Consider the following 20166-nt stretch of genomic DNA (forward strand, 5'->3'; position numbering starts at 1 on the left):
GAACGCCGGTTATTGGGACTGATCGGAATTCGGAATCCTTTTAATCTCCAAAGGAGCAAACTCACTTCCGCCCGAGTGCTGGGAGGGGTGGGGGAGGGGAGGCCGGGGAGGGGGTTCCAGGCAAACAGGAAACATTAGCCCTCTTGGCCCGGCCCGCTTTTGTGTGCGCCTCCCCTCCTCCCACCACCCTCCTCCCCCGCTCCGGCCGCGGGGGAGACGATCGCCCCCAGGCCTCAGTGTGACGACCTTTGGAACCTCCCGGGCGAGGAGCGCAGAGCGACTCTTCCGTTTATTTAAAAAGAGAGAGAGAGAGAGAAAGAAAGAAAGAAAAAGAAAAAAGACTTCATTCGAATCCCTGCCTCTTGGAAGCTGATGGCCACTGCCCGGGAGAGCTAGGGTTGCCCTGCTCCACAGCCCCCACCCCCTTTTTTCTCTTTCCTTTCCTTTGCATTTCTCTAGGACCTCGAAGCAGCGTGCAATTGTGCAGTTGGATGTGTGGAAATAAACGAATCTGAATTCTGATCATCCGAGGGACCGGTTACCCTCTGTTTTAATGGGAACCCAGGCAGCTGTTAAGAGGAGGTGACCCACTGACGGCCCCTAGGCCATCTGGGTGGTGCCCCAGGCTGTTCTAGGAGAGCAACTCTAAGGCTCTCTGAAGAATGACTTGGAAAGGCTGCTCTCAAAACTTTTTAAAAAATGCCATTTAAGATGGGCGTGGTAGTGCCCCAATTATAATCCAGCAGGGACTGTGGAAGGAGATTGAGCCTGAACTACACTGGGAGACCCTACGTCAGATTAACACATGAGTAAAATACATAAATAAATGCCATCTAAAGTGTGTATAAAATTTCACTGTGTAGGTTATACCCCGGTGGAAAAAAGAAGATGGACACTGGAGCCGCAGAAGTTCAAGACCTGGGCCACATGAGACCTCTCAAGAAAGCAATCAAAGAGCTGGAGAGATGGGACCGTAGTCTTTCAAGAGGACAAGAGTTCTATTCCCAAAACCGACCATGTGTGGTTCAGAACTGCTTGTAACTCCAGCTGCTGGGAATCCAACTTCTTGCCACTGTCGGGCACCTGGCTTCATGGGCACATAGACACACATAATTAAACAATAAAATAAAATGTAAAGAGAGAGACTAGAAGAGAATTTAGCCTCCAGTCTGTCTGGATCGTGATAGGGATGGGATGCAATTCTAGATACTGCTTTCTATCGATTCATGATAAACCAGGGAAGAACATTCTGGAACCATGATTCAATTCTACTGGATAGACTGCGGCAGAGCCCTAAGGGCTGGGCTGCTCCTGGGGTGAGAGCTTCCCAGACCCAGAGAGCCTTCAGCTCCATAGGAAGACAGCTGTTTCCAGAGCTCCCCTGCTCACCCTTGAAACAACGCTGAAGATCCCTGACCATCTGCTTCTGGGGTGTGGAAGTGAGAAAACTCAGTCCTCTAAAACCGAGCAGAGCTCCACCAAACAAAGATGGAGCGCAGAGGACCAAGAGGACGTCTTTTTTTCCGTTTGTAATGAAATTGTTGGGGACGCCTCAAAAAAGCATTGTTTGAAATGACCATCTGTGCACAGGAGATGGCTCTGCAGGCTAAAGGCACTTGCTGCTAAGCCTGAAAAACAGATCCATCCCTGGAGCCCCCGTGGTGGAAGGAGAGAAGGAAATCCTCTATGGTGGCAAAGACTTACTGCTGTACCTGTGTGTGTTCAGGTGTCCACAGAAACCAGGAGGAGGCATCCGATACGCTGGGGCTGGAGTTAGAAGCATTCCTCAAGCTGCTGATCTGGGTGGTGGGGACTGAGAGCTTCAGTCCTCTGCTGGAGCAGTAAGCACGCCCAACTGTTCAGCCTTCTTCTCTACAGCCCCTGAACATTGCTTCAACAGAAATGAGGGGCAGAAGCTGGGCATGCTATCACAACACATGTAATCTCACCACTGAGAGGTTAAGATTTTTGAGCTAGTCCCTGGCCAGCCTTGGCTACATAATGAAATCCTATCTCAAAAGACAAAACAATAAAACTAGGGGCTAAAGCTTGGTGTGGTCTCATAGCCTAAAATGCCAGCATTTGGGAAACTGAGGTAGCAAAATTGAAAGGCTTAGGCCAGCCTGGGCTGCAGAATGGTACCCTGGTTTCTACTGTGAAGATGCAAAAATAAATAAATAAGCCAGGCATGGCCATACATCCCTTTAATCCAAACACTCGGGAGGCAGAGAAATGTATTTGAGGGCAGCCTGGTCTAAAAACTGAGTTCTAGGCTAGCCAGGGCTACAATTTTTGAGACCTGATCTCAAGAAAAATTTGATTGATAAACGATAAAAAATAAAGGTTGAAGGTTTAACACAGTGGTAAAGAATTTGTGTGTGATACCTTGGGTCACTGAAAGGCCTTTTCTGTGGCATCTTTTTTCTTCACGCTAGCTTCAATAATCCTATATCAGCCTCCCAATTGTCCAAGACATTGATCACCATGCCTGGCTAATATTGCCAGTTGACAATACAGGATTCTTCTCTTATAATTTTAAGAGACAGGCTGGAGAACTGACCCAGCAGTTAAAAGTAATCACTTTGCTTCCAGAGGACCTGGACTCAATTCCCAGCACCCTTATGGCTGCTCACAACCCTCTGTAATTGCAGTTCCAGAGGATTCCCCTCCCTCTTCTGGCACTAGGCACATGCATGCATCGTGCATACACACACACACACACACACACACACACAGACAACACACTCATAGACATTAATAAATCCTGGAAAAAGGTTTTGGCCAGGTACAGTACAATATCACACATTTTTAATCCAAGCACTCAGAAGGTAGAGGCAGGCAGAGCTCTTGTGAGTTCAAGGCCACCTTGGTCTACATATTGAATTCTAAACTAATCAAGGCTCCAAGAGAGTCCCTGTCTCAAAAAAAAAAAAAAATGGAGCCGGGTGGTGGTGGCGCACACCTTTAACCCCAGCACTCCAGCACTCGGGAGGCAGAGGCAGGTGGATCTCTGTGAGGTACGTCTGTGTGAGGGCGTCAGATCTTGAGTTACAGACCTTTGTGGGCTGCCACGTGGGTGCTGGGAATTGAACCCAGGCCCTCTGGAAGAGCAGCTAGTGCTCTTAACCACTGAGCCCTTGAATTTCTAATCCTCTTGTCTCTCCCTCCCAAACGACAAGACTGCCCTGCATTCAAAGCCATCAATCCAGTGGCTGAAGTACATCCTAGACTTCTGGTTTGTTACTTAAAAACAAACAAACATAGTTAGTCCCATCACTCAGGAGGCAGAGACACGAGGGTCTCTGCCAGCCTGGTCTACAGAGTGAGTTCCAGGACAGCCAGGGCCATGTAGAGACCTTGTTTCAAAAACAAACTGGAACTGAACGGGTTAAAAGCACCCCCTGCCCTTCCAGAGGACCCAAATTGTTACACCCAGCACTCACATGGGGGCTTAACATCCATAACTCCATTTCCACTTTATTATGTATACAATATTCTGTCTGTGTATATCTCCAGGGCACCAGACCTCACTACAGATCTTGAGTTACAGACCTTTGTGAGCCACCCTGTGGTTGCTGGAAATTGAACTCAGGACCTTTGGAAGGGCAGGCAATGCTTTTAACCACTGAGCCATCTCTCCAGCCCCAACTTTATCTTTAGAAAAACATAACCGGGCAGTAGTGATGCCCAACAGTCAGGAAGTGGAGTCAGGGGGATCTTTGTGAGTTTGAGGCTAGCCTGGTCTATGGAGTGAATTCCAGGACACCCAGGACTACAAAGAGAAATCCTGTAGGGAAAAGATAGATAGATAGATAGATAGATAGATAGATAGATAGATAGATAGATAGATAGATAGATAGATAGATAGATGAAGGAAGGAAGGAAGGAAGGAAGGAAGGAAGGAAGGAAGGAAGGAAGGAAGGAAGGAAGGAAAGAAAATAGACAAAACAGATGCGGATGGGGGTGGAGGAGACTGGGAACGTGCCAGAAAGAGGGAATAGAAAAAAATACCAGAAGGAAGATGGCTCCAGAGGAGACTCTTTGGCCCCACCCGCCACCACCAAAAATAAAGACAAGACAGCACAGTGGGGAAAAAACTGAGTTCTTTGGGTCCTAAAGTGGACAGTCCCTGAGGAGCAGGGCACCAGGACTTGAGAAGAAATGACACTTGGCTGCAGACAGTAAATTGGTTTCCTGAGCACAACTACTGAGAATTAAGAGAGCGAAAAAGAAGGAGCAAAGGAGGGAGGCAGGGAAGAAGGGAGGATGGATGGCGAGACTGGACTGTGAGACTATAATCTCAGTACTCAAAAATTCAAGGTCATTCTTAGCTATGCAGCAAGCACAAGGCTAGCCTGAGCTACACAAGACCCTCTCTCAGAAACAAAAGTTACTTAGATCTCGAGTTTTGGGTTCCTTTGGGTTCCCTTATTGTACTCTGTGACTTTGGGGGAGATTAATTTGTGTACATCCAATTTTCTGTCCACATAACAAGAATGATATAAATAGCCAATCAGATTTAGTAAGCTCCTCAATCAATATGCAGTGCTTTACATAGTACCAAGTACATATAAAGTTCAAACAGATGTTTTGTAAGTCTTCTTATTTTATGTGTATGGGTGTTCTGCCCGTGTGTATGTTTATGTTTATGTGCAGCGTCTATGCGGGCGGAAGACAGCATTGGATCCTCTGAAACTACAGTTACAGATAGCTGTGAGCAACCACGTGGGTACAGGGAACTGAACTCAAGAGCAAGCCTCCACAAACACGCTGTGACATGCACAAGTCCATTCACTTACATATAAAAATAAATTAATGTAACTTTAAAATATGTATGGATGTTTTGCCTGATGCCCAGGACCAGAGTATGGCGTTACATAACCATATATATATATATTGTGAACCACCAAATCGGTCCTCTGCAAGAACAGTGCTCTTAACCACTGATCTGCCCCTCCAGCCCTAAATTTATTACATATTTATTTAGAATGTATATGTATAAGCATGTATATGCACACATAAGAAGCTCAGAGGGCAACTGTGAGGGTTGGCTGTCTCCTTCTACCATATAGACCCTGGGTGTGGAGTGGAGATCTTTAGGCTCAACAGCAAGTCTCTTTATACACTCAATCATCTTGCCAGCCCTTTTCATTTGTGTGTTTTTTTAAATCTTTTTTTATTACGTATACAATGTTCTGCCTGCATGTATGCCTGCAGGCACCAGACCTCATTACAGATGGTTGTGAGCCACCATGTGGTTGCTGGGAATTGAACTCAGGACCTTTGGAAGAGTAGGTAATGCTCTTAACCGCCGAGCCATCTCTCCAGCCCCACGTTTCGTTTTTTGAGATAAAAATCTCACTCTACAGTCCTGGCTGACTTGGAACTTGCTATCTAGACCAGGCTATTCTGGAATTTGTGACCATTCTCTTGGCTTTGCTTTTTCAAAGCTAGAGTTACAGGCGTGGACCACCACGCCCAGTTAAGCATCGGTTCACGCTACTACATTTTAAAGTCACTTGTTTTGTAGAAATTGATCTTTGGAACCAAAAGAGCCCACACCCAGTTTTCCTTACCTCTGCTGCCTGATGCAAGCCTCTGATTCCCTCCCTGGAGGGATGAACCCTTGAACTCCCTTGTATTGGTCAAAGTTCCCTGACCCTGGGCTATCCCATCCTCTGACTATAATACACTGATACTTACTTTGAAGTTAAATTATGTTGTGGTAAATTTCTGTTTGGCAGGGTTTTCTGTTGTTATTGTTGCTTAGGGTATTATTTGTTTGTTTGCTTGTTTTATTTGGAGACACCGTCTCTACACTGTGTAGCTGAGGATGACTTTGAACTTCTGATCCTCCCGCCTCAGTTTCCAAATGCATGCTCCACTACTGCCCCAGTTTATACAGTGCTGGGTGGGGATCGAACTCAGGATTTCCTGCATGCTAGGCAAATACTTCACTACTGCTAGGCAGTGGTGGCACACGTCTTTGATTCCAGGACTTGAGAGGCAGAGACAGGAAGATCTGTGAGTTCAAAACCAGCCTGATTTAAAGAGCCAGTTCCAGGACAGCCAGGGCTACAAAGAAACCCTGTTTGGAAACAAACAAAAACAACAAAAAAACAAAAATAAGTGGGTTGGTGGTGGCATTCACCTTTAATCCCAGCACTCAGGCAGCAGAAGCAGGTGGATCTCAGTGAGTTCGAGGTCAACCTGGTCTACAGAGTGAGTTCCAGGACAGCTAGAGCTGTTACACAGAGAAACCCTGTCTTGAAAAACAAACAAACAAACAAAACATTTTATTACTGAGCTACATACCAAGACTCAACCTTTTTTTTTTCTTTCTTTTTGTTGTTTTTTGTTTTGAGACAGGATTTCTTTGTGTAGCCTTGATTGTTTGGACTAACTCTATAGACCAGATATCTGCCGGCCTCTGCTTCTGGAGTGCTAGTAAAGTCCCAACCACTGCCGCCCAGGATAACTTTCTTTTCTTTTCTTTTCTTTTCTTTCCTTTTCTTTTCTTTTCTTCTTCTTCTTCCTCTCTCTCTCTCTCTCTCTCTCTTTGTTTTTTTTTTTTTTTTTGTCTGTAGCTTTGGAGCTTGTACTAGAACTCACTTGGTAGACCAGCCTGGCCTTCAACTCACAGAGATCCACCTGGGAGGCTCTTTATTCCTTCCTTCCTTTTTCTTTTTCCTTTTCTTTTTTCTTCTTTAAGACAAGTTCTCAGTGTGACAAGAGTTCACTGTGTGTGTAGCCCTGGCTGTCCTGGAACTCACTATGTAGACCAGACTGCTCTCAATCTCACCAAGATTTCCCTGCACTGGGCCTGGAGTTACAGACAGCGGTGGGCTGCCATGTGACTGCTGGAATCAAACCTGGATCCTTCAGAAGAGTGGCTAGTGCTCTTAACTACCGGTTCCTCCTTTGGTTGTTCAAGACGGGGTTTCTCTGTAGCTTTGGTGCCTGTCCTGGAACGTGCTCTGCAGACCAGACTGACCTCAAACTCACAAAGATCGGTCTACATCTGCCTCCTGAGTGCTGGGATTAAAGGTGTGCAACACCACTCTCCTCCCCCAATTTCTTTTTTTTTTTTTTAATATTTATTTATTTATTATGTATACAATATTCTTCTTGTGTGTATGCCTGCAGGCCAGAAGAGGGCACCAGACCTCATTTCAGATGGTTGTGAGCCACCATGTGGTTGCTGGGAAGTGAATTCAGGACCTTTGGAAGAGCAGGCAATGCTCTTAACTGCTGAGCCATCTCTCTAGCCCCCCCAATTTCTTTTTAAAGAACAGATTTTCATTTAGCTCAGACTGACCTCAAAGTTATCATTCTCCTGCCTCAGCCTCTTGAATAGGTTGATGCATGACAGATGCATACCCATGCTTGTCTTTCAGATTTCACACTTGAGACCACTCACCATCTTTCTGTATTTGGCTTCCCTCAGTCAGCTTGATACCTTCCAGGCTTTCCATATTCTCACAGATAGCAGATTTCCTTTCTTCCTGAAGACGAACAAGACCCGGAGAGATGACACATGCCGGCAGTGGTGGCTCATACCTTTAATCCCAGCACTTAGGAGGCAGAGGCAGTGGATCTACGTGAGTGAGTTCAAGGCCAGCCTGGTCTACAGAGCAAGTTCCAGGACAGCCAGGACTACACAGAGAAACCCTGTCTGAAAAAAAAAAAAAAAGAAAAAGAAAGAAAAGAAAAGAAAAAGGAAGTGTACACACACACACTGGGCCTTTAGTCCCAGTACTCAGGAAGCAGAGGCAGGTCTTGTCTATAGAGCAAATTCCAGGAGAGCCAGGGCTACACAGAGAAACCCTGTCTGAAAAAAAAAAAAAAAGAAAAAGAAAGAAAAGAAAAGAAAAAGGAAGTGTACACACACACACTGGGCCTTTAGTCCCAGTACTCAGGAAGCAGAGGCAGGTCTTGTCTATAGAGCAAATTCCAGGAGAGCCAGGGCTACACAGAGAAACCCTGTCTCAAACAGTAAAAGTGAACTGTCTGAAACTCCAGCTCTAGGAGATCTGGCATTTGAGGGCTCTGCTCCTGTGTGCATAAATCCACACACAGATAAATATAATTAAAAATAGGATTAATATTGCGCTGGAGAGATGGCTCAGTGTTTAAGAACACTGGCTGCTTGTTCTTTCAAAGGACCCAGGTTCAATTCCCAGCACCTCCATGACAGCTCACAACAGTCTATAACCCCAGTTTTGGGGGGACTGAGCATCCATGGCAAAACACCAATGAACATAAAATAAAAATAAATAAATTAATTTTTAAAAAGTGACTTTCTAAAAAAAAATAGGTAAATAAGATTATTATCAGAGACTAAATCGTATTCCCTTGCCGGAGACTCTTTCTCTGTCTTCTCTTTCCCCTCTCATCTGCCTGTTGTCCATTCATCCCTGCCTTGTCCTCTCTTACTCCTGAGAGAGGAACTGCATAGTTCTCCAGCATCCTCACATTCCTGACCCTCCGCCCTCAGCCTCCGAGTGGCGGCACGCGCTGCACACCAGTGTCCTCCTGCCCTCTAATTTCCCTTATCCAAAGGACATTTAAGATGAGTTAACATTATGAACACTGAAACATAAAAGTCTCTTCAACAGGGGCTGGAGAGATGGCTCCCAGGTCAGAGAACCCTGACTGCTCTTTCAGAGGACCTGGGTTCAATTCCCAGCACCCACATAGTGGCTCAATACCATATGTAACTCCAGTTCCAGGGGACCATCTGACACTGTCCTCTGACCTCTTAGAGTGACAGGCACGCACATAGTGCACATGTGTACACAGCAGGTAAAATACACACACACACACACACACACACACACACAAGATAAAAACAATACATTTTAGGCTGGGCAGTGATGGCACAAGCCTTCAATGCCAACACTTGGGAGGCAGAAGCAGAGGCAGGTGGATCTCTATGTGTCGGAGGCTAGCCGGGTCTACAGAGTGAGTTCCAAGATGGCCAGGATGTTTCACAGAGAAACTCTGTCTCAAAAACCGAAACAAAACAATAAATCTTTTCAAGAAATCTCTCCCACATGCTGAGTTCGGATCCTCCGGGTACCTACCTAGAGGTAGAGTTGCTGGTGTCTCCATCTGCTTCTGATCTTTCTAGAAATTGCCGATACTTTGCCTCAGTGGCTACACGAGGTGCACTCCCTCTCAGACATGTCCATCCCTCCTCAGACATGCTCATCCAGAGGGGACCCTGACCCAGGGACTGCAGCCCGCAGGCAGGTGAGCTCCAGTACCTTACGCAACTTGGGCTGGGCAGACTCTGTGGCTCCAGGCCAGGCCTCTGCTGTATTAGGGACTGTCTGCCGTTTCCCCACCCTAGGGCTTATCCTCCCTGGGGTCCCAGCTTAGACTCTCTGGCCACTGAGGCTGGGCCTGGTGGCTACCTGGGATCGCAGCACCCACAAGATAGAAGAAAGAGGATTGTTGTTAGTACAAGGGCAGCCTGGTCTATAGATACAGATCGGCCAAAGCTATTTAGTGAGTCTCTGTCTTTTGTTTGTTTGTTTTTTGAGACAGGGTTTCTCTGTAGCTTTGGAACCTGTTGTCCTGGAACTAGCTCTTGTAGACCAGGCTGGCCTCGAACTCACAGAGATCCACCTGCCTCTGCCTCCCGAATGCTGGGATTAAAGGTGTGTGCCACCACCACCTGGCCCATAATAATAAAAGTATAAATTAAAAATGAATCAACTTTGAAATTGTTTGGAAGGCAGTGGCGGTACACACCTTTTAATCTCAGCACTTGGGGAGGCAAAGGCAGGTGGAAATTATATGAGTTCTAGGCCAGGCTGGTTTACATAGTGAGCCAGCTGGGGCTATACAGTAAGACCCTGTCTCAAAATAAACAAATGAAGACAATAAAAGTTAAAAAAAAAAAAAAACCACAACACACACACACAAGCTGGGCAGTGGTGTCTTTAATCCCAGCACTCTGGAGGCAGAAGCAGGCGGATCTCAGCAAGTTGGAGGCCAGAGCCTGATCTACAGAGCGAGTTTCAGGATAGGCAGCACTGTTACACAGAGAAACCCTGTCTCAAAAAACCAAAAAAAGAAAAAAGTTTGGTACAGAAGTGTGTGTCTTTAATCCTAGAGCTGGGGAGGCAGAGACAAGGACTCCTGGGGCTTGCTGGCCAGCAAATCCAGCAGGTGCAACCAGATTGATGAGTTTCAGGTGAGACACCTTGTCTCAAAAATAAGGTGTGGGCAATCCAATTCCAGGGATTCTGATGCCCTCTTCTGGCCACTACAGGCACTGCATACACGTGGTGCATGTACATATGACCAGGCAAAACCATAAGCATAGAAAAAAGTATACTTAAAAGACAAAAATTGAGCCGGGCGATGGTGGCGCACGCCTTTAATCCCAGCACTCGGGAGGCAGAGGCAGGCGGATCTCTGTGAGTTCGAGACCAGCCTGGTCTACAGAGCTAGTGCCAGAACAGGCTCCAAAGCCACAGAGAAACCCTGTCTCGAAAAAAAAAAACAAAAAACAAAACAAAACAAAGACAAAAATTGAGAGACTGAAGAGATGATGGCTTGGTGGTTAAGAGCATTGGCTGCTCTTCCAGAGATCCTGAGTTCTATTCCCAGCAACCACATGGTGGCTCACAACCATCTATAACCTGATACCCCATTCTGTCATGCGTGCATACATGTAAGTAGAACACTTAAATACATAAATAAATCTTTCTTAAGGGGGGTTTCAAGAGAGAGTTTCTCTGTAGCTTTGGAACCTGTCCTAGAACTCGCTCTGTAGACCAGGCTCTGCCTCTGGAGGACTGGAATTGAAGATGTGTGCCACCATAATAAACAATAAATAAACAAATTTTTAAAAATGATCTGCCCGGAATAATAAATGAACAAATCTTTAGGGAAAAAAAAAAAAGCTAAATGGGCCAGGCATGGTGGTGCACACCGTTAGTCCCAAGCATCTGGGAGGCAGTGGTAGGTGGATCTCAGTGAGTTCGAGGTCAGCCTGGTCTACAGAGCGAGTTCCAGGACAGCCAAGGCTACACAGAGAAACCCTACCTCAGAAAACCAAAATGATAATAATAATAATAAATACTAACCTGGTGACTTCCACACACAGTTCGTGCATGTATACCCGTACGCATTCACACACAAGTACACATACGAGCATATACAATGGAAAAGGCAGGCTGAAGACAGAGGAGCATCTACTTAGCTTCAACGCCTTCAATATGCCTGCCCCTAAGGAAAAGAAAACCGCACGTGCTGAAATCCCAGCCCTTGGGAGGAAGAGAACCGTTGGTGCCCAGCTGTGCTGGATTACACAGAAAGACCCTATCTACCCCCACTCCCAAGCCCAGCCACAGAACCAGCAATAATGCTGCCAACTCCCTCACCTGTGCACCCAGCCCCTGACAATTACAAATCAAACCTCCATCAAACCTCCGCGCCTGTGAGTGGTCCTCTCACCGCGACCATTTCTGTGTGCGTTCCAGACCGTCCACGTTATCTTATACAACCGAAGTGCCGTTATCAAAACCAGGAAATCCCATGTTGATACAAGTCTACTATCTAATCCACAGACTGTTCACATTTCATCGGTTGTCCCAAGACGTCCTTTGACTCCCTGCATCCAGAACAGCCCCCGAGGCGCCCGTGGTCTCTCAGGACCCCGCCAGGCCTGCAGTTGGTGGCTCTGTCACAGCCCACACCATGTTTGAAAATTCTTCCTCTGAGCGTCCACACCTCACCTCTTGTCAGCAGCTCTGTGTCTCCAGACCCAGGGGACGGCCGGACTCTTTCCAGGGCCTTGTAAAACCTTAAATAAACTAGGCGAACTAATTTCACTTTGACCACGATCTTGTTAAAATTCCTGAAAAAAGTTAACTCATTGGGCCCGAAGTACCTTAACAAAAGCCAGGCTGTGTTCCCCCGCCTCTGTCAGCTCCTCCAAGTCTTTTATGTGCTCTCTAATGATTTTTTTACAAATACTTTCTCTTGCCCTTAAAGTTCGATTAATTGAATTTTAATTCAGTGGGCTTGCTCTCTCAAGCAGCCCAGTCTGGCAGGTGGAACCTCACCGGTAGGACCGAATTAGGGTTTTTGTTCAAGCGCAGCGGGACTGTGAGGGTGGTACGCTGTTGGGATCGTAGTGAAGATTCCCTTTTCTATCTCTCCTAAGGAAGAAATCTGTGTGTTAGCTGCCAACCTGGATCGAGTCACACAGACTCAGTGGACCCACGACCTCTTTCCCGGGGCCCACGTCACAGTCACATCCTTTGTTCCATTATCTTTCCTTGTTTCTCCTTCTTTTGGTTTTTCGAGACAGGGTTTCTCTATAGCCTGTTCTGGAACTAGCCCTTGTAGACCAGGCTGGCCTCAAACTCACAGAGACACCCCCCCCCACACACACTGCCTCTGCCTCCCGAGTGCTGGGATTGAAGGCATGTGTCACCACTGCCGGGCTTGTTTCTGTTTTACAAAAAATTACTTGTGGCTTTCACAGAGAAACCTTGCCTCGAAAAGCCAAAAACAAACAAGCAAGCAAGCAAACAAAGAAACAAATAAATAATAAAATTTAGGGTCTGGAAAGACGGCTCAGTCGTTAAGAGCACTTGACTGTTCTTCCAGAGTTTCTGAGTTCAATTTCCCAGCAAACACTTGGTGGCTCACGACCATCTGTAATGAGATCTGGAGCCCTCTTCTGGTCTGCAGGCAGAATATTGTACACATAGTAAATCTTTTTTTTAATTAAATAAAAATTAATTGTATTTTTAATTTTGTATATAATATGTCTGCTTGTAAGTACATGCACACATGAGTGCAGATGCCCAGGGAGTCGTCCAGAAGGGGTGTAGGGTCTCCCTGGAGCAAGAGTTACAGGAGATTATGAGCTGACTGATGCGGGTGCTGGGTACCAAACTTGGGTCCCGAGCCATTTCTCCGCACTGGGCCTGCCAGCTTTAAACTTCACTCGGGCTGAGGAGCGAGTTCAGAGGATAGAAACACTTTGCCACTAAACATACTGGCTCGTGTTGTGTTCAATACCCAGGACCCACAAGATAGGAGACAACCCGCTCCTGCCAGGTGCCTTTTGACCTCCACTCATCCCACGGCAAACACAGAGGCCCTCACAGGGGCCGTCCCTCTGTCTCTCTCCATTGCGCCAGCACAAATAAATGCAATTATTACTTTTATTATTATTATTATTATTATTATTATTTGCTTTTTTGAGAAAGGGTTTCTCTGTGTTGGCTGTCTTGGAACTCGCTTTGTAGATCAGGCTGGCTTTGAACACAGAGATCTGCCTGCCTGAACCACCACCACCCGGCAAAATATTTTTTGTTTGTTTGTTCCAAATAGGGTTTCTTGTTTCTCTGTGTAACAGCCTTGGTTGTCCTAAAATTCTCTTTGTAGACCAGGCTGGCCTCAAACTCACAGAGATCCCCCTGCCTCTGCCTACCGAGTGCTGGGATTAAAGGTGTGTGCCCCCTCCACCCAGCAAAAGGGCGATTTTTTTTTTGTTTTTTTTTGAGACAGGGTTTCTCTGTGGCTTTGGAGCCTGTCCTGGAACTAGCTCTTGTAGACCAGGCTGGCCTCGAACTCACAGAGATCCGCCTGCCTCTCTCTCCCGAGTGCTGGGATTAAAGGCATGCGCCAACACCGCCTGGCTAAGGGGGCGATTTTTGATTGTGTGTGCAGCCATGTGCATGCTTCATACATACACGTGTGAAAGTGAGGGGACAGCGTTTCGAGAGGAGACTCTCCCCTTCCACCCTGAGTTTAGACGCAGAGTCTACTTCTGTCACCGTGTTTTTGAACTTCTGGACATTTAAGACGGTTTTTGCTGGGCGGTGGTGGCGCACGCCTTTAATCCCAGCACTCGGGAGAAAGAGGCAGGCGGATCTCTGTGAGTTCGAGGCCAGCCTGGTCTACAAGAGCTAGTTCCAGGACAGGAACCAAAAAGCTACGGAGAAACCCTGTCTCGGAAAAAGAAAAAAGAAAAGACGTTTTTCTTTTTTAATTTTTTAAATTTATTTACTGTGTATACAGTGTTCTGCCTGAAGAGGACACCAGACCTCATTACAGATGGTTGTGAGCCACCATGTGGTTGCTGGGAATTGAACTCAGGATCTCTGGAAGAACAGCCAGTGCTCTTAACCTCGGAGCCATCTCTCCAACCCTTAGGATGTATTTCTTAATATGCGTTGGCATTTTGACTGTATGGACATCTGCAAAGACCACAGATCTCCTGGAATTGGAGCAGACAGTTGTGAGGTGCCATGTGGGTGCTGGAATTGTACCCAGGTTGTCTTGAAGAGCAGTCAGTGCCCCTAACTGCTATGCCATTTCTCCAGTCCCAAATCTGCCTTTTCCATGTGGGTTCCAGGAATCAAAGCCAGGCCATCAGGCTTGTATGGGAAGTGCTTTTGCCCACCGAACCATCTTCTAAACTTCTCTATGGCTCTGTTTGTTTGTTTTTTTTGGAGACAAGGCTTCCCAAGTAGCTTTAAATTACACATGGTAATTCTGCCTCAGTCACTTAGGAACTGGGATCACAGACTTAACACCAGTTGTGGTGACTGAGTCAGAGCAGAGAATCAAATGTGAGCTGGGCAGTGGTGATGCTCAGGAGGCAGAGGCTTACGGATCTCTATGAGTTCGTTGCCAGCCTGGTCTACAGGGTGAGGATGGTCTACAGTCATGATGATATAGAGAGACCCTATCTTAAACCCCTCCCCAAAAAACAACAACAAAAAACAAAAACAAAAACAAAAAACACTCAAGAACCCCCAAACCATACCAAACCAAGCAAAGCAAATGAGAAAACTCCGAAGACACATGCCTTCCCGTCGCCTACCATCCACTGCCACCATCATGTTCTTCCAGTCCTCTGGTCCAGCCAAAAGAAAGGTGTCTACCTGATCACTGTGAGAAGAGCAAACATCACTCTATTCCCAGCATCTAAATGGCAGATCATAACTATCCTCAGTTCCAGGGGCTCCAACACCCTCTTCTGGCCTCCATGGCTCCTACATTCATGCAGTACATAGACACACAGGCAGGCAAACACGTATACACACCGAAGGTTTTTTTTTTTTAAATACTTATTTATTTACTTAATATGTATACAATATTCTGTCTACATGTATGCCTGCAGGCCAGAAGAGGACACCAGACCTTATTATAGATGGTTGTGAGCCACCATGTGGTTGCCGGGAATTGAACTCAGGACCTTTGGAAGAGCAGGCAATGCTCTTAACCACTGAGCCATCTCTCCAGCCCCCCTGGTAAGTTTTTTAAATGAAAATTTTAATATTGAGAATTTCACGGGTGCATATCGTGTGTTTCAATTGTTTCTACCCCAGTCTACCCTCCAACCCTGGATCCCTGCTCCACACTCCCCTTACCTTACTGCCCACGGAGTCCAATGAGGGCTGCACATATGTGCCCCAGTGTGGAGCCATCTCCCGGAGCATGGCAACCTGCCAGGGAACACGTACCTATAGAAAGCTGACTCTTACAGGGACATTTTATTTATGTTTTATAAATAAAGCTCGCCTAGAGACCAGAAGATAAAACTAAGCCACTAGTGGCCTTAATCCCAGAATTTGGGAGACAGAGGCAGATGGATCTCTGTGAGTTCAAGGCTACCCTGGGTGACTCAAGATCACTGCAGAAACAGATCCAGGTGGTGGTGACTCACACCGTTAATCCCACCACTAAAGAGGAATATAAGACATGGGATGAGATAAGAACTCCTTCTCTTTTAGTCTGAGGGTCTCTTAGCGGTAAGAGCTCTCTAGTGGCTTGGCTGTTCTTCAGGTTGAACCTGAATATCTGTCTCTGGGTTTTTATTATTCGTGCTACAGACTCTGAGTTCAATTCCCAGCAACCACATGATAACTCAAATCATCAATAATGATATCCAGTGCCTTCTTCTGACATGCAGGCAGAACACATATACATAATAAATACGTTTATTTTTTAAAAAAGAAGGAGCTGGGCAGTGGTGGTGTATGCCTTTAATCGCAGCACTCGGGAGGCAGAGTCAGGCAGATCTCCTTGAGTTCGAGGCCAGCCTGGTCTACAAGAGCTAGTTCCAGGACAGGCTCCAAAGTTACAGAGAAACCCTGTCTTGAGAAAAGAAAGAAAGAAAACTGACTCTCCCAAGTACACAGTTTTCCTTTTATTTCTTTTACATTATTTTTTGGGTGTGAGTGTTTTGCCTGGATATATGTCTGCGCGCCACTGAAAGGGAAGTGCTTGCCAAAAGAGGGCCTTGGGTCTCCTGGAACTGGAGTCACAGATGGTTGGTCATCAAGTGGGTGCCGGGAACTGAACTCAGATCTTTTGCAAAAGCAGCAAGCTCTCTTAACTGCTGACACATCTCTCATATATAATCACACACACACACACACACACACACACACACACACACACACACACACACACACACACAGAGTCTCACTATGTAGCTTGGGCTAGCCTTGAGCTCACAGAGGGGACAGGCATCCTCGTTGCTCCATCTGCCACATCCTTCTGTCTCTAACTGCCCCCTGTGCTATGGAGGGAACCCAGGGCCATTGGACTAAACACCAAACCTCAGTCTTGTTCTACTCCTTGGGTTGAGCTCCCCCTCTTTGCTCTAAATTTGCCTTGGGGCTCTTTGGCCCCAAGCCCCAGCCCATGGCAGGGACCTCCCCTTCAGTTCTGCTCTAGAGCTGAGCAACATGTTTTGCCAGGAGCAGTTCCTAAATGGAGCCCAATGACAAACGAATAAATGGATGAACAAAAGAACAAATAAATAGATAGAAATAAAATTCAGGCAGTGGTGGCAAATGCCTTTCCTCCCAGCACAGAGAGGTAGAGGCAGGCAGATAGATCTCTATGAGTTCAAGACCTGCCTGGTCTGCAGAGACAGTTCCAGGACAGCCAGAGCTACACAGAGAAACCCGGTCTTGAGACATTCAAAAACAAACAAACAAATGAGACTGATTGATCTAAGAATTTCACTTTTTTTTTTAAATATTTAATTATTTATTAAGTATACACTATTCTGTCTGCTTGTATGCCTGCAGGACAGAAGAGGGCATCAGGCGTTATTTCAGATGGTTGTGAGCCACCATGTGGTTGCTGGGAATTGAACTCAGGACCTTTGGAAGAGCAGGCAATGCTCTTAACCACTGAGCCATCTCATCAGCCCAAGAATTTCACTTTTCTTTAATTTAATTATTGTTTTAATATATTATTCTTCAATTATTATTTTTACACTATGGCAACTGGAGAAGTGTTATATATTATTGTATTACTGTTGTTTCTTTCTTTTTTTTTTTTTTTGGTTAGACAATTACAATTCTTTGTAATTGGCTGACCTGAACTCACAAAGATCTGCCTGCCTCTGCCTCCAGAGTGTCAGAATTAAAGTCACAGGCAACCATACCTTTTGGCCTTGCTTGTATTTTTTTTTAAATATTTTTATTTTATGTGCATTGTGTTTTGCCTGCATGTATGTCTGTGTGAGGACCCGTGATCCCCTGGAACTGGAGTAATAGACAGTTGTGAGCTGCCATGTAGGTGCTGGGAATTGAACCCAGGTCCTCTGGAAGAGAAGCCAGTGCTCTTCTGTAGTGGGGTCTGGTGCCCTCTTCTGGCCTGCAGGCATGCACGCAGATAGAATATTGTATACATAATAAATAAATATTTTAAAAAAACTTAAAAAAAAGAAAAAAAGAAAAGAAAAGCAGCCAACATTTAACTATTGAGCCATCTTCCCTGTCCCTGTTGTTTGACTTTTGTTTCTTTTTTTTAAAGGTATAGTTATTTTTTGTTTACAGTGTTCGGCTGGCATGTATGCCTACATAGTCAGAAGAGGGCACAAGATCTCATGCTGAGAGCCACCAGGTGGTTGCTGGGAATTGAACTAGGGACCTCTGAAAGAGCAGCAGCCCCGTTGTGTGATTATTTTGTGACAAGTTCTCACTCCATAGTTCAGGCTGACCTGGAACTCATTATGTAGCCAAGCTTGAATTCTGAGTAATCAGGGTGCTTGAGAGCACCGCCTGCTCTTCCAGAGGTCCTGAGTTCAATTCCCAGCAACCACATGGTGACTCACAGCCATATGTAATAAGGTCTGGCGCCCTCTTCTGGCCTGCAGGCAGACATGCAGACAACACATATACATAATAAATAAATCTTTAAAAAACTTTTTTGAATAATCCTCCTGCCTCAGTCTAGTGACTCCAAGTGTTATAGGTGTGTGTCATAATGTTCAGCTGGAGGACTTATTAATAATGGTATGTATCCAATTAATAGATGCTTGCCTGAACCAGTCACGGCATAAAGCCATAAAATTTTGTTCTTGACAATATCTCGAGGACTTAGGTAAGGCGTTTTCTTTTCTTAACCATTCTTCAGAACTCAGGCAGAAAAGCCTCAAAAGAGTGCAAAAATAGGTTTATATCATCACCCACAGAACAAAGATAAGTGATGGAATCGAAGCAAATAAATAAAATACATTAAATACTGTTACGGCAAAAATTTAAAAAAAAATGGAAAAACAAAAAGCTGAAGACAGTGGCCGAAACATTTACTCAGCTAAAATCATTAACCACGTAAGTGATGGGAGTAAAATAAAGTCATATAAAACGAATTAGCTGAAGAATTAGTTGAATAAGGTAAACGGAATAAATAGAAGAAATGAAAATAAACGAATAAAGCAAGCTCAGCTAACATGAAGAAAACTGGGTAAATTTTTTGGCGGCCTGGGTGACTGAAGAGGCGGGTCTGCGCCGCGTCGTCGCTAGCGGGTGCTCGGTGTGCCGGGGTCCACGCGGGTCCCCAGCAGTGTCGGGAGCCTCTGCCCCTCCGTTCCTTCCCGAGGGGATCCGGCAGGCAGGCAGTCGCACGGCTTTGCACGGTGTCTCTATCCCGGTTGTCCCCGTAGGGAACGCTTTGGAAGTCGTGGGAAACGTCGCATCGTGTGCAGGATACACTGGTCACGAGAACAGATGCGCAGCTGGACCGCAGATGTTCCAATGACTTGGACTTCCTTGTTGGGACCTTTCACAATAAAGTTGTTTCTCATACATTAACGGGTGAACATTTAAGTGTGGAATGAAAACTCCCCACCTGCCGGCTGCCGGGGTTCGCTTCCAGCGGAGACGTGGATGATGGCAAGCCGTTGGCAGCCGGCCATTGCGGGAGTCCCAGAAGTCCCCACCAGGGCCGCTTTGGGGGTAGGGGGTGGGGACAAGGGCAGCTCACATACTAATGTGGCAGTGACGATCGTGCTGGGCGCCTCTGCGCCTGGGGAGGCCGAGGCAGAACAAAGCATTAGCGTTTTCTCCGTGTGAAAGGACCGCATTCCTAGGCGGGGAGCGCGGCCCTCCCCATTCACACCGGGGACCACACAGAGCGCCTCTCGCGCCAAATGCTGGAAGGTTCGTTTCAGCTTTTCTTTTGACCCGGGCGATGCATACGAAATGTAGATATTTCCCTAAACGCAGGCTTTGACATTTAATGCGTTCCTAAGTAGTCTGAAATGTGGACAGGATTAGGAGGAGGCTGGGGGCCCACCGGGACACTCGGGCAAATCCCCCTAAATCCTCCAAGACAATTGTGTGTCACCACACGGATTCGCTTTGCCCCAAATGAGGGGGCTAATGAACTTCACTGCAGCCTCCCGTGGCAGCCCACTCGTACCGGCCCGGGACGCAGCTCCCCTCCGGCTTTGTGTCGGCTTGTTTACCTTAGGCCGGGCTAGCGGCCTCCCAGGATCCAGTCTCACCACTAACCCACCTATCTCGGGCCTTTTTTCAACTCTTATTCACAAGATCCTGAGGGTCATGGATCCCTAGACCCCTTGAACCTTGGGGCTCTTACAGGCCACCCCATCTCAGGCTCCTTGTAACACTGCCAGGCGCAGAAAGAAAAATACCATATTATTTTATTTTATAGGTCTGAGTGTTTTGCCTGTGTGCTTTGTCCATGGAGGCCAGAAGAGGGCGCTGGATCCGGTAAACGAGCTACAGGTGATGTTGAGCCACCATGTGAGTTCTGGGACTCGAACCCACTTACTCTGAATGGACAAAGGCTCTAAGCCATATAGTCCCTGCAAACCTCCCCCCTCCTGCCACCTTCTCACCCGACCCCCCATTTGAG

Source organism: Alexandromys fortis, unplaced genomic scaffold, assembly GCF_014885135.2.
Source record: "Alexandromys fortis isolate MF-2015 unplaced genomic scaffold, M_Fortis_MF-2015_v1.1 scaffold_36, whole genome shotgun sequence".
Lineage (NCBI taxonomy): Eukaryota > Metazoa > Chordata > Mammalia > Rodentia > Cricetidae > Alexandromys > Alexandromys fortis.